Here is a 15960-nt window from a genome sequence, read left to right on the forward strand (position 1 = left end):
AATGTTTTTTTTTTTTTTTTACCATGGGCGTCAAGGACAGCACTGTTTTCACATGACAAACCTACACGGTATTAAATTTGGAAATTGCAAGTGACTATTCCTCATTGATTACCGACTTCATTTTCTTCAAGAAAGTTAAATCTGGCAAGTGCATGCTGGATTTTTTTTTAAGCTTTAGGTAATTTCTGCAGAAATTACTCGCTTGAATTTCATTGTTCCATTTAATAATATTTCTAAGGAAAAGCATTGTACTTTATATTGACTTTAAAATTGACCTTTTTTGGTTCTGTTTTTGTTCCTGCTGTGGGTAATAATTCTGTACCTGGATGGAAGAAATTGTTGCTATAGTGGCTGAAAAAAAATAAATAAATAAACTGCTTTTTATATAACACTATAACATTGCTTCCTAAATATAAAAAATGGCAATTATGTATCACAAGATTAAGTTTTTATAGTTGGTGTGTTTTCTTTAGGACAGTGTCAGCCAAAACATGTTTAAACATGTACTTATAAGCTCAAACATCATGCATTGCAACAAATTCCATACTGTCGTTGGGTTTAAAGGTAAAAAGTGAATGAATAATACTTTAACTACAATGATTTCAGCAGTCCCTTCATACTCACTGGGCTCTGAGAAATTTGTTTGGCTACAATACAGCAAGTTGCAAATAAGACCTTTGGTGTAATTTTATAATATGTTTTTTTTTTTTTATTTGAAAAAAAAAACAAAACAAAACAAAAAAAAAACCTCAACTGCCAAATTTTTATTTGGAGTATTATGCACATCTGGGTTGGTGACATTACACAAAGGCAAAGTAAGTTATGCCAAAGGTTACATGAGGGGAGTCCGTGTTTCAGCAGGCATTTCATACCACAATCACTCATTCTTCAGTTCTAACCACATTATATTGTTTAACTGATTGTCAGATGGACAGAAACTATATTTTGGAATATGACAGCATAAACTGGCTTATATTGTTTCATTGACAGGTGGATTCCAGTACTTTCTCTGTGGTTTACTGGACGAGATGTAACTGAAGTACCATTATCTTGGTACAGCCTTCATTCATTTCAAGCAGGGCTTTCTTCACTGGGGTTCCCATCCATTGTTCTGACAGTTCTTTCCCTGACAGGTCATTTGTTTAGTAATCGGTCAGTATCCTTGGGTTCCAGGACTGTTTAGAATTTCTATTTTATATTTTCAGTGATCAAATGTGAAATACTTGTAAACTCTGAGTCTACCATATCATTGAAAAGAGGTAAATTACCAGTCAGAAATATAACCCCTTGAAGTATGAATCATTGATAATATTAGACAGTCCAGAGTCTTTTTTCACAGGGTCAATAGTGATGGATGACACATTCAGTGTTATGAGTCTACAGAAGCAAGCACATGACTTTAGGAGTAAGATGTGCCATTATATAGACACTCAGTTTTCTTTTAGATGTGTCGAAGGTCAATTTTATTTTTCTAATCCACAGTCCCCAATTATTTCAAGATAATCTTTAACTCAAAACCAAAAATGCATGTAATCTTGTTAGACTCTGCCTATGACAAGTTAATGCCGCCGGTCTTGAAATGTATCATTAAAACCATTGAAATTGCCCACATCTTTTTTGAAAAACCAAAAAGCTTTTAGGGCCAGCTCAGTGAACACAAATTTTAAAAGTCTTGTTCTTCGAGTGACATTAATCTCCTATGCAATAATACTCACGTGTCATTGCCTCATTTTGGCTGTGCTTTTTCCCCCCTCTTCATTTTTGGGTTGTTAGAAATATGTTCATGTTATGAGAGTAACACTGTAGATGTACTTTAACAATTTTACCAACATACTGTATGAAAGCATGGTGTGGCAGTGGGACTCATTTTTAAACTTGCTGGAAAATACAGCCATTAACCTTTTTGCAAAATACAGCAAAGCACAGATGGACAGCCTATAAACTTAGATTTCCTGGATCATACCAGTTTAGAACTTTCTAGGTAACTTATATTTGATCTTCCTACAGGCCAGAACATGTTAACCAGGTACAGATTCAAAGGCACCTGTAAGATTATTATTATCCCCCTACTAAAAGCCAACACAACTAAAGCTTGCTCTTGTGGAACTGAAGTGAAGTGAGTTGGACTCATCTGAGTGAAGCCTGTCTGTGCAGTATGTGTGCTGTGTGCTCTGACGATGTTTTGGCTCATTGTTGCTGGTGGTCCTGACTGCTGTAGCTGCAGTGCTGATGGGCTGTTTGGAGAGGTCAGTCCCTGGAGGAGCATGTTTAATCCCTATCTTTCCTCTGTAACATGCTGACAGGTAAGCCCTGACAGCCGCCATCAATCACCCCTCGCACACACCTTCTGAACAACACCATTTGACCATCAGCAGTGGAGCAGGGAGACAGTGAGCTGAAGTGTGTCGAACACTCTAGTTAGTCCCTCAGGGCTGAATGCTTTTTGATTTGTTTAGGGATTTTTCTTTTTTATCTTTTTCCTCGCCATGTCAGATTTGCGCTGCTACTGTAGTGCTTCATTTACATTTCAAAGAAGAAATGCACATCCTCTACTGTGATAATAACAATGTTCATTTGCATTTGAAATTATTTCCTGGTTTGTTTGATTTTTTCAGTGCAATATAAATATAAAACATGCATCATAGTTTTTTTGTAAGAAAATGTGCTGAAATAGACTTTTGGTTTGATTATATACAGTTAATATATTGATAAAACCTAATTTACAGTGATGGTGAACTTCTGCCCAGTGGAGTACAAAGGCCAATCCAGTAAGGGGCACTAGAATGAAGACAGGTGAAGCAGTGCCTGTTGATTCTTGATTCTGCCTCCCCAACCTGCAGGAGCACCAAGCCAATGTCTCGTAGGACCTAAAATCGGCAACTTGGCACATCCAGGACACAATCCCCTGACTGCATGACTCACCCAGCACGCCACACGGTTATACAATCCTGTATAAAAAAGCGTGTTCATAGATGTGTTTAAGGTAAGCAGCAAAAGCAAAATGTGGTCCTACTTTTGCTTTCTTGTTCTCTAACATAGAGTATTTATAACAGACCTGATGGCTGTGCTCAATTTTAAAAGGTGACGAGTCCCATGGTTAAATGAGTGAGTTATTTGTGAGCATACAGGTACTTCCAAAATTATTAGCACCCTTGATAAAGATGAGCAAAAAAGGCTGTATAAAATAACAGGTAATGAGCTATATTGTAATTTTCTAACATGTGGAATATATTGTACTTTATTAATGATTCAAGGGAATCAACCAAAATTACACATTTCTCAAATTTATTTCCAAAAAAATTAAGTGTCACAATTATTAGCACCCTTGTTTCCAGTACTTTGTGCACCCTCCCCTTGCAAGGATAACGACACTCAGCCTTTTTCTAATAATTTTTATGAGATTGGAGAACACATTGGAAGGGATCTTAGACCATTCCTCCATACAGAATCTTTCCATTTCCTTGATATCCTTCGGTCTGCGCTTATGGACTGCTCTCTTCAATTCAAACCACAGGTTTTCAATGGGATTCAAGTCCGGAGACTGAGATGGCCATTGCAAAATGTTGATGTTGTGGTCAATTAACCTTTTCTTTCGGGATTTTGATTTGTGCTTGGGGTCAGATCCACTTGCGACCAAGTTTCAGCCTCCTGGCAGACCCACTGCTGGTGTGCGTGGCCAAAGAGCTCTATTTTCGTCTCATCTGAGCATAGCACCCAGTTCCAACCCAAGTGCCAATGCAGTTTAACAAACTCCAGGCACTTACATTTGTTGGTTGCTCTCAATAAAGGCTTTTTTTTCTGGTAACCCTTCCAAATAGGCTATTGGCATGGAGGTGGCGTCTAATTGTAGATTTGGAGACTTGGTGACCCCCAAGATGCAACCAAGTTCTGTAATTCTCCAACTGTGGCCTTTGGATTATTCTTTGCCTCCCGAACCATCTTCCTCACTGTGCATGGGGGCAAGATACACTCTACCTCCTCTACCAGACAGATTTACCACTGTTCCACTGGTTTTTAACTTCTTAATTATTGCCTTAATAGCGGTAAGTGGTATATTTAAATTTTTAGCTATTTTTTTTTGTACCCGTTGTCTGATTTATGAAGGTCAACAACCATTTGTTACTTTTCATTTGTGAGTTCTTTGCCTTTCGCCATGGTGATGGATGACAAATGGATTTTACATGCGTGTTACCTCATTTTTATACCCCAGTGAAACAGGAAGCCATGGAAGGCCACAATACAGTTCCTTAAGACTGAGATGTACTTAAAAAAGTAGAATGTTAATGCAGATTTAATTTTGTTTGATTTTATTTATAAAAATCTTTAGGGGTGCCAATAATTTTGACACCTATTGTTTTTGAGAAAAAAAAAATATTACATGTTAAAAAGAAACGTTTTCTTTGAGCAATTGTATTAGTATAAAATAATATAGTCTTCCCATATTTTTGAGCATAAAATATAGCTCATTTATTTTATACTACATTTTTGCTCATCTTTATCAAGGGTGCCAATAATTTTGGAGGTGCTTATATATACATTTAGCAGGACTCTGGGAAAAGAGGAGGAGCTGGAAGTTGCAGGTGTTCAACAGATGTGTCCTGAAATTACTTCTCCTGGTTTGCTGCCAGCTCCCTTTTCTGTTTGTACTTTTTCATTGTGTTATTCATTAGCACTCAGGTATTGCGCACCTGGGCTGTCTGCTAGCAGTCACAAAACCCCACAAAATGGAGTAATGCCAACCAAGTCCTTGCCAAGCTGGGGACCACATGCTAAAATGTCATATGCTTATTCTGAGAGCTAAAATCAGATTAAAAAAAAGAACCATTGTATCTCTGGAACAAAAAAGCAAGCACTATCTGCATTTCTCAGAACTGAGTCAGCAGTAAAGTCATGTACTGAAAAATTACCATTTGGTGTCATCTTTATTACTACGAATCGAAACTCACAATTTTAGTACACAGCATAGTTGTATGCGAAAAGCTTGGCCCACGTTTGGCCAAGTGACAAAAAGACTGCTGCTGTTTTTTTTTTTTGGGGGGTGGGGGGGTGGGGGGGTATTTAACTGTTTAACTAAATAACAGATATAAATAAGTTACTTTGGAAAACCTGGCAGTAAAGCATGACATGTGACTCAAGTAACAGATTGTCACTGTCACCCAGTTCGAGGGCAGTGACATCCAGGCATTGTATCCTCTAATTGTTCCCCCTATAGTATAACAGACCCTAGCGAGAGCATGAAATACGAGCCACCAGGCAGCGAGGGCAACAAACCTGAAAAATGTTCAAATTGTTTTTTTTAGAACTTTGTTACATCATGTCCCTTGGTCAGTATTCCTGGGCAAACAAAGGAGGTTATTGTTGCTAATACGGGACAGTTTCCTTGGCCCCTGGCATGAGGAAAAGAGCCTCTTTGAGAAAGACGGTATTGCATTTGTAACAAGTGCAAGTTACCAAGTATGTAATTAATGGATCTAAAGATATAGGTCCCCTGGTCCCTTTTAGTGTGGTTCTCACATTGATCGCATAGCGAATAGCCCCCAAGGAAGAAACTTCAATTTGAAGCTTCTTCTTTCAGGGTCTTTTCTGTCCTTTCCTGTAGCGCATTGTGCCGGCTGTTGGGGGTCTAAAAAGGTCAAAGAAGGAGATATCCTCTCAGAAAGATTAAATGGGCATTAAAGGAACAAAGCAAGCTCTTTTATTTCCACCCAAAAAAAGATTTCTTTAAGGATTTTGCAGCAACCAAGAACAATATAGATGATTCATTATCCTAGTTAGTGTATTTTAAGTGTGCTGGCATCAGATACATCTATGTTCATTCATAGTTGTTTTTGTCCTATTTTTGTCCTTTTTTGTGTGGATCTTAAATTTTAAGTACAAATCCTTCACAGTTGAAGTTCAACTTCTGGACCTCTGTTGTGTCTAAGGCTGTGTTCACTCTGGGTCCATTTAGAGGGCTTGGTTCACACTCAGTACGGTTCGGTACGTTTGGTGTGAAGTGTGAACAACAAAGTCCGCTTGGGCAACAAATGGTACCAAGTCCACCTAAAGAGGTTTGCTTGCTAAATGTCAATGTGAACAACTTGGTCCTTTTGCACTTAGGAAACGAACTATAAGGTAACCTGACGTAAGCATTTCACTCGTAGTTTAGTTCATATTCTGAGGAAACAAGTAGAGCAAAAAACTACGGTTTTTCACTGAGGAAATCTGGTAATCCTTACCACATGGGCAGTGCAAGAAACTAAAGCTGATAGAAATTTGGTAAGACACCAAAATCCGAGCTGAACTGGACAAAACTCATAAAAAACAGTAATATATTCAGTCTTTCCTGGAATTACTTTGTTTAATGCCGACAGTAGGAGAACCACAGAGAACCGTGCAGAATTGTGTAAACTACATTATTCGACTACTGTAGGCATTCAATAAATCGATTAATTAAATTAACTAAGTAAGTGATCTCTGGTGGTTTCTTTCACAGCAATATGTAAGAATCTAAAACATGCTATATTAAATACCAGAGCAATGCTTCAATAGCTGCCGTCTTTCAATATGCCTTGCAAGATATTGTAAACATCTGGTTCACACACCATATAAATGGACTGAACGCACTTAAAAACTGCATTGTGAACACAAACAGACTCGGTCCTGAACAAAATGGGAAACAAACCAGACTGAGTGTGAATGCAGCCTAAGCTTTTTAACCTATTTCTACCAAATAATACATACTAGAACTACCTGCAACAGCAGATTGATGTGTAATATTATATATTAAATTTGATGTTTATGATGTTTAATTTTATATATACACACACATATATATATATATATATATATATATATATATATATATAGAGAGAGAGAGAGAGAGAGAGAGAGAGAGAGAGAGAGAGAGAGAGAGAGAGAGAGAGAGAGAGAGAGAGAGAGAGAGAGAGAGAGAGAGAGAGAGTTTCTCCTGGAGTATTCTACCTACAGCTATATTGCAGGCACCTAAAGGACAGACACCAGATTATTTAAATGTCTCGATAAACAAACATAGAGAAGGTCACAGGTGTAGATATCTGCGGGCACTTCACAGGCCTCTGATGAGAAATACATGGCAGTGTATCTGGCCTGAAACAATAGCTCTATAAAGGTCAGAGCAAATGCACACACCTTTCATGGGGATTCTGATTGCTCTCAAATAAGGTCACGCAAGGTTTGTTGCTTTTAGCCTCTTGTTTGGCCCCAGATTCAAATTGCTGTTAATATGCCAGTTTGCACAGGTGTCTGACTCCATTATCCAAACTGTTCAGAATATTTGCATTTTACTTTTATATCAAATGTAAACCATTTATGCATTCAATGCATTGTACTAAAACTGTGCTTGTGAGGCTTTTTGGTGTCTTTTGTCTCTGAAGGTATGTAAAACACCAGCTGCCTGCTTTTAAAATAGTGTAGTTCAAGGGCTTAGTCCCTTAGGTATTTCTTTCAATGTCCTTTATCATTCAGCAGTGTAAATTTGAATTTCTAAATTCATAACAACATAGGGACATTTACTAAAGAAAGGCAGTCCTCTGGCCCATCAATACTTGTGGTTAATCTATTCACTCCCCAACTTTGAAGTCCCCAATGCTGTGCTTGCTGCTCAATGCAATCTGTGCCATATTGTTTTTACTGAAACAGTGGGACAGGTGAATGACACAGATTTAATATTCAATACCTGAAATTGCATGTATTCTTTCACAAGCAAGGGTCTGATAAACTATTAATTTCCCCACTATTACATTAAATTTTTAAATACATAGTACACATAATAAAAGAACAAAGCAGTCTTTAGCCAACAAATGTATATAAAGATAATTGTGTTTTGCCATTAACTGCAGTACATTTATAGATAACCATATGGCTAGTTCTTTGACCTTGTAGCTTCATTAAGTACCCACTGCTACACCTTAGGGCAATTAACCACTGTCACATTTCGGGCCATAATGAATCCTTTTCAGTGTCTTTATGTTTAATATTAAGACTTATGCCTCCAGTGATAACCTTTAATTGTAACCAATATTTCCTACAGAGCATTTTACCACAAAAACATTGTCCACATCTCTTATAATAATCTGAAGATTGAACTATCTACTTTTTATTTTTATAAATGACCTTATTCATAGTGTAATGTTATTTAGTGGGGAAACAATAGTACTGGCTAAAGTCAAGCATATTCTTTTCGTAACAGGAAGGGGCTGGATGTAAACCAATGACTATGCACACTGCAACCAAGTGTTAAACACTATGCAAGAGATGTTGGGTTAGTTTGAGACCACTAAATCCATTAAACCTGTGTCATGAACCAGATTCAAAACCAAAGTCTGCATAGTCGAAAGACATGAGTGAATTGCTCATTTGCATGCTGCACCATCTATGCCTCTAAATGATCAATTATTCTTTTTTCTTTTTTATATGTCCTCCATAATGAAACAATCACCTTTAAAGTAATTTTCATTTGAGTAAATGAAAACAGACCAGACACCTTGCAAGGAGATCAGACCAGAGAAGGATAAAACTAATCACAGAACAGTGACTAAGAGGCAGGCTGCAGAGAGAAGCAGACACTGGAACTTGAAGGGATACGATGTATAGGACCACTTAAGACAATGGTGTGCAGAGTACTTTTACTAGAGTATAGTATGTGCAGCTCAGAGATCCCTGATTAAATTAAATGACATGAAAAGTATATATATATGGATTATAGGAAAAAACAGATGAAATAATGCAGGTATTTATTCTGACATTAACTGAGTTCTTGTTTTTTTTTTTATTTAAACCTGGTGCTCCCACCAGAATAGACAGAAATCAGCACTGTCAGATTCAAGCTATTTGTAATCAGTACACTTATATGAAGGACAGTGAACTTGGAACTCTTTACTGTAACTGTACTGGTGTCAGTACAGGTATTTCCAGTGGCAGTTCTGTCAGTCAATGAGTGAACAAGTGCTCTGAAAAGTATTAAATTGTAATACAAAAACAAAAACAGTACATTTCTGTGTTTATATATATCATTTTGGTTTTATGTAGATTTCCAATAAATGATAAGTTCATATCCATATTGATGATATCTATGACATCTTGCATGCATCTTAAATTAATAAATGTATTAAAGACATATTTATAATCACTTATTTTTAAAACTATTTCCCTTCTTGGTCCATTAAGCAACATTGGTTGTGCCACAGGATAGGTAACATTCTGGGGCTGTGTTCACCAGTGGGTAGATTCTGCTTCATTGGGCTTTACATTTGAATTCAGAAAACACTTGGAATATGTCTGCATTTTCAACCTTCTTCATTCAATTGTGAATATAAACATTCTTTCAGATTTTAGTATAGAACGCGTTTCTTCCGAACTGAACAGCTGGCATTTCACTAGGAGAACAAACATAATAGAAACTCTTCAAGGAAAATTTAACAGTACCCTTGTTATGGCCTGAAATATTGCAGTCATGTAAAAGACCTTTACTTTTAAAGACCTTTGAAACTAGGTTAATAGTCAGTATATATCTGTATCCTATGATCTAGGTGGGTATGCTGCTTCTGCAATGACAAAGCCAGAATGGTCTCAGAGAACACTTAAACTAGAGAAATAATATTTGCAGGGTTATATAATGAATGTGTGCTGAATGTGTTGCCTGTGGAGGTTACTTGGATCAAATGGAAAGAGGGAATGCTGGGAACTTTTGTTATATATCAGGTTATGAAGGTGATTAAAAAAATGAATTTGTTCATTTTTGATTTGCTGGGGACTATTGTTCTGGTTTGCAGACGATCGATCTTTCCAGTGAAAGGGATCAGGCTCCTATCTGTAAGCTTTTGGTCACTGTTTTGCTGTTGCAGTAAGCTTTTGAATGATTCATGGAGTAGCGTACTGAATTTCCACTTCATAGAACAGGGTTTGTGTCTGGGATAAGAGATGCTCAATGATCCAGGAGATGCTGTAGATGGTCTTGAATGCTCAAAGGCTCAGATGCTCCACAAGCATGTATTTTAAATATACATTTTAAAGTGTTCAGTTTTAGTGTAGATGCTCCTTTAGCGATAGTTATATCTCACATATGAACAACCTGTTCATGGCTCTATAATGATCCACAGCTTATATTTAAACCTTCAGCTCAGTCTATTAATGGAACATCTAGGTAAGCTTTAAAAAAACCTTTTGTTTACTATAAAATTATTCTTAACCTGTTAAGGCTGGTTATGACTAACCATTTAAAACTGCAGAGGTCATACTCGTGGTGCAAAAAGTGGTTTAAACAATGTATGCCCTTTAACTTGTTAGTACTATCCTTGGCAGCTGCTCAATCATAATGTTTTTATTAAGTATCACATCTGTGTTGAATTAAAGCAGGAGCCTTTTCCTAGCATTTTCAAGTGAATGTCAAGTTAAACCTTTATATTGCTTCATTTTCTCCTCTGGCTTCTGAAGTTTTTCCAAGACAGCATGGCTGAGACAGACTGCAGACCTTGTCACAAGCTGGTACCATGGTTTAACTGCATTCTTGCTGTGTGATTCACTGTCTGGCTGTAATTCAATTGTTGATCTCCCAACTGCTCTGTTTATGAACTTACAGTTGTTTGGTTAAACCACCTCTCTCTGAAATCACTCTGGGACAAACTAAAATTTATACATGTAGATGCTTTAGAGACACAGCAACATCTTATTTTAACACCAAACTTCATCACAGTAGATCAGTTCTCAGGATACATTATATAGACATTAAAATCTTGTGATGTATGTATGAGACTTCCATATACTGCCAGGAAGACTTGCCCGTGAATTAGCCAAGATAATAATAATAATAATAATAATAATAAATAATAATAATAATAATAATAATAATAATAATCTTTTTTTTTTTTAATATGGTTCCTTGCACATAAAAATTGCCACAAAGCGCTTCACATGAATAAAAACATTGACAAATATTAATAAAATAGTGCAAGAAAAGCAATAAAAACAATAAAAACAAAATAAACAATGGGCATTATTTACAAAAGGGCGCTAAACTTTATGGTGTGCAATAATTGCAATTACTGTGCATGTTAATGATTTCTATATTTACTATTGCAATTTTATTAATTAACGCACGAATAATCAGAATGAATATGTGATTTGTATGACAATGGATGATAATGTATTTAAATGAGCATCCAGCTCAGAATAATGAGATGAGCTGTATTCACATTGTATTTACTGAAGGATGTTAATTTTAGTGTGTGCATTAAAGTGATCATTTATTAACACTTTAACCACTGATAGGCATGCTACTTTTCTGGCCTGATGTGTGGTTCGATTCTTTTTAGTGACTCAGTTTGTTTGATTCATTCAGTTTAATGAATCAGTTCAACAGATTTGTTCGCTTGAATCACTGATTCACTAATGTGAAATAAATACACATTGCTGAATTACTTGGTTATGAAAATTTGTTTGAATGGGAAATCTGGCAGCAAGGGCCATTTAAGTTAAGACTGTTCACTTTCATTTGGTCCTTACTGCCAGCCTGATAAATTAAATAGTTTTTTGGTAATTCAGTTTTTTATTATTATTGTGGTACCGCTAATAAGACAATAGAACTGCAAACTGGAGAGCTTGTGTACCACATCACAGTAGTTTCAATTTTTGTCAGACAAGAACAGTGTCATAGCAAGAGAATTATAGCTGAATAGTTTTGAAAACAGAATTTGACCACGCATGTTAGATTTCTATTGGTATCTGTAAGTTCCATCTTTCTTACTCACACTCCATTACCCCTTGATAAAAATGGAATTCAAGTGATTTATGATAGGTTGTTTATTCCAGTCTAAATATAAGTTAACTTCCATTTACCTCCCTCAGAAACAGCTACACAGTGAGCCAGGAAGAAGCAAATGAACAAGTCTGAAAAGTTTACAAAAGTTTGTATAAAAGCAGGGGGTGAACTTCATATTTCAGCTAACCTTTTCCAACCCTCATGTTCTACAATAGCAAACTTCTCCCTTCATCTTCTTTCTTGGGAATGTACTTGTTTTGGTATTTTCTCCCTAAGGCACTAATTTATCCTTAGTGCTACCTGGGATTGACTAACTGAAGTTGTCCTCTTCTCCTGGTATCTGAATCTCTGTCCACATAGAGAATCTACATACTGGGCTTCATTATATCGTTCAGCAAACAAACATTCAGCAAGATGTTTAGATTTGGATAGTAAGTACATATGGGCTGGAATAGCATGAATCAAACATTTGGCATATATGCTATCATAATGTTCGTTTCCAGTTACCTTCACCTTGCATGTCCCTGGCTATGACATAGGCTCTTAGTTTCTTCCATTTTGAACATTACTAGACAACTCGTGACCCAGGAGCACCATTCCACTCCAGGTGTAATAAGTGTCATTAAAAGTTAGGTTTTACACTTAGGATTGGGTCAGAGGTTTAATTGGTTTAATTGTATAATTAAGGACATGGTTGGAAGAAACACGTGGACTGGAAGGCCACCCCTAATTATGAATAGTCAAAGTTTCCTGCTGCCTCCCAGTAGCAATTTCCCACTTCAGCTAGATGCACCTCTTCAAACCTTCACTGCTGGATTCAGCCCTTGATTTCCCACTTCAGCTAGATGCACCTCTTCAAACCTTCACTGCTGGATTCAGCCCTTGATTTCCCACTTCAGCTAGATGCACCTATTCAAACCTTAACTGCTGGATTCAGCCCTTGATTTCCCACTTCAGCTAGATGCACCTATTCAAACCTTCACTGCTGGATTCAGCTCTTGATTTGCATAGTAGGTAAAGTAGTGGGCTGCTGTGTGTCATGCTCATGCGTTTTGGTTAAATGCCTGGAATCTGGCAACCAAATAAATCAGAATTACTTTATAAGCCAGATCCTGGAAGCCATTGTGAAGCTTGGGATACCAATACTGCCCCAGTAGCCTGTGAACACTACATCACACTGAGGTCATAAAATGAAAGACTGATGCAAGGCCAATAAGTACTCATCAATGATTAGAATCATGCCTATATATAATCTGAGGACTGGCTGAACTGCCATTAAGATGTATCTGTGATCTTCTTCTTTGAAAGCATTATAAACCCAAGGGCTAATCCATTCTGCTCCAACAATTAAAATAAATCCATTATGTTGACTCTTATTTTATGTCCACATTCCCATAGTAGTTTCATACCCACATCCTAATATGCCCATATAAGTGGAAATGCTGCCTTTTTAATAGACTCAACAATTCCTCTGAGGAAATGAATCAAGGCTTAAGTAAATTATTTCTGGTATTACAGCATATGGACTGAAACAATTTCATAACTGTATTGCAAAAATACATATTTACTGAAATTTATATATGATGCTGTGATCCCAAGGTGTAGCAGGTCTTGTAGTAAAACACAGGTAGGAGACTTGAATTGCAGTTCAGCAACACTCTTGGTGTTCTTTATTTTTTTTTATCCGCTATAACAAAACAAACAAACAAAATAAAAGCCTAACTCCGGCAAGGAGCGCTAATTTAACTTTTGTAAGGTGGCCCTGTCTAACCACTGGATGGCTAGCCGTTTACCCATAACAAAAGAAATATTAAACTTGAGTTCTTCAATAATGCGTTTGCTCTCTTTAGTTTCTCTCTCCAACTCCACACACAAGTATCCTCCTTTCATACACCTCTCAGAGACTGGTTAAACCTGCCCCTTTTTAAATCCACCTGCCAACAATAAATCAATTAACTGGGCCAACAAGCCAAACCTTGTGGCCTTCTGGGCAATGTAGTTTCTTCCTGACTCCCTTGTAGTCAGGCCAAGACCTCCAGTGGTTGTACAGTGAAATACTGTAACAGGGCATAAAGCTCTTTCCATCCTCAAGCTTATATAGTGCCCTTGATTGACTTTATTACATACCCCTCCCCTGGGTTGGAGCGTAACTGTTTGAAAAACAGTGGAACCGTGACAAACCATCTGCACTACCGTTTAGTTTCCCAATGCGATGTTCAATAGAGAACCTATAAGGCTGTAAGGACAAAAACCACATGGTAACACTGGGGTTTTTCTCCTTATTTGTTTTCATCCATTGTAGGGGAGCGTGGTTGTTAACCAGGGTGAACTCTCTCCCCAAAAGATCTAAGAGAGTCTATGGCCCACTTTACCGCTAGGCACTCTTTCTCCGCGATAGCTTAATTACTCTCTCTGGGAAGCAGCTTTCTACTCAGATACAAGACGGGGTGCTCTTCTCCGTCTACCTGCTACAACAACACTGCACCAATACCAACCTCAGAGGCATCAGTCTGAAGGATAAAGTGCTGTTTAAAGTCAGGCACAACTAATATTGGGTCCTTGCAGAGAATATGTAATAACCCACTTTGTTTAGTTGGGGCTTTACTAGACCATTCCCTACCACATAACCCACATAGTGAGCCTCGGTTAAACCCACATGACATTTCTCAGGGTTTGCAGTTAATCCAGCTGTCCTGAGGATACCCAAGACTGCTTCTACCATTTGTTCACTAGAGATCACTATATCATCTTAGGCTGCTTTGTAATTAGCATGAGGTTTCGAGATCTAATCCATAAGGTGCTGGAAAGTAGCCAGTTCACCATGCAGCCCAAATGACATTACCTGGTATAACCCTGATGGAGTAACAAAAGCTTTTCCTTGGCACTCTCAGTTAGGGGGATTTGCCAGAGTCCAGGGTAGACAAGTATTTGGCCTTTCCTAGCTTTTCAATCAATTCGTCTACCATAAGCATAGGGTAGGCGTCAAATTTTGAAACTTCATTCAACCTACGGAAATCACGACAAAAAATATCAAGTACCATTGGGCTTTGGCACCAACACTACTGGTCTAGTCCAATCACTGCTAGATTCCTCAATCACTGCTAGTTGGATCATCTTCTCTACCTCCACTTTTATCTCTGCTCTATAAAATTATGTTTGTTCTCCATGGTAATGCAGAAAATATATCGAGATTTCTTTCAATTATCTTCCTGACTTCTTGGCACTGGGCTGTATCTAAGGTTGAGCCGACATTACACTTCAGAAGTTGTGTTTAACCTCATCAGTCTCTGCCTCCTCTGCAGCAAGTATTATCTCCCAATCTTTTCAGGGCTTTAACAGATTTGCTTGATAAATCTGCTCTTTCTTTTTTCGGTCTGGCTGGTTAACCTTGTAATGTATGGATCTTAAAATTGGACATGGATCTTCTCCACATTCATTAAGATTTGTGGGTGTGGAGAAGGTCCAATCTAGCTGACCTCCTTCTGTGACAAGAGGCATCTTGGATACTTGCATTACAAGCGCTAAAATCATTTGGACTTAATGAGAAGTTGAATCTGTGTCCCCTAATTTAAATTGCAATTACTATTTTATGTTATGTGATATTCGATGAAGCATGCCAACTGAAAGATATTGGAAAGCAACAGTTCTCCTGTTTGTCATCTGGGTAATGTGCTAAATGATTGTTGTTCCTTAAGAAATGCATATTAGACATTTGAATGAGAAATAGTAGAACTATTACGATTAATGTTCAATTGAATTATATATTTTTTAATCTGAATTCTAAAAAATGTATCTAAAGGTGTATAGATTTTAATAATTGTTTTACAGTTGTTCGAAGGTAGCCAAAGTGTGGAGACTTTTTATTAGTGATACGTACAAAGCCTCGCAAGCTTTAATCTGTCTCGAACCATTTGAAGCAAACAGTGCTGTGAATCGAAGCTTCAGTTGGTTCGCATGAAGCAATACATCACGTGACACAAATGCTAGTAGTTCCAAGGATCCTCTGAAGCTGCAGAAGGTCATGGTATTCAGTCACGCATGCTGACAGAGTAAAATCTTGCTGATGATGTCGTAGGTGCACTATCGAAATGTTTTGATGGTGTATTTACAAAAGACGATACAAACCATGAATACAACACTTTACTTCAAATCAATAATGCTTTGTTGACGTAGGCTAAAACTGG

Source organism: Polyodon spathula, chromosome 4 (genome assembly GCF_017654505.1).
Source record: "Polyodon spathula isolate WHYD16114869_AA chromosome 4, ASM1765450v1, whole genome shotgun sequence".
NCBI lineage: Eukaryota > Metazoa > Chordata > Actinopteri > Acipenseriformes > Polyodontidae > Polyodon > Polyodon spathula.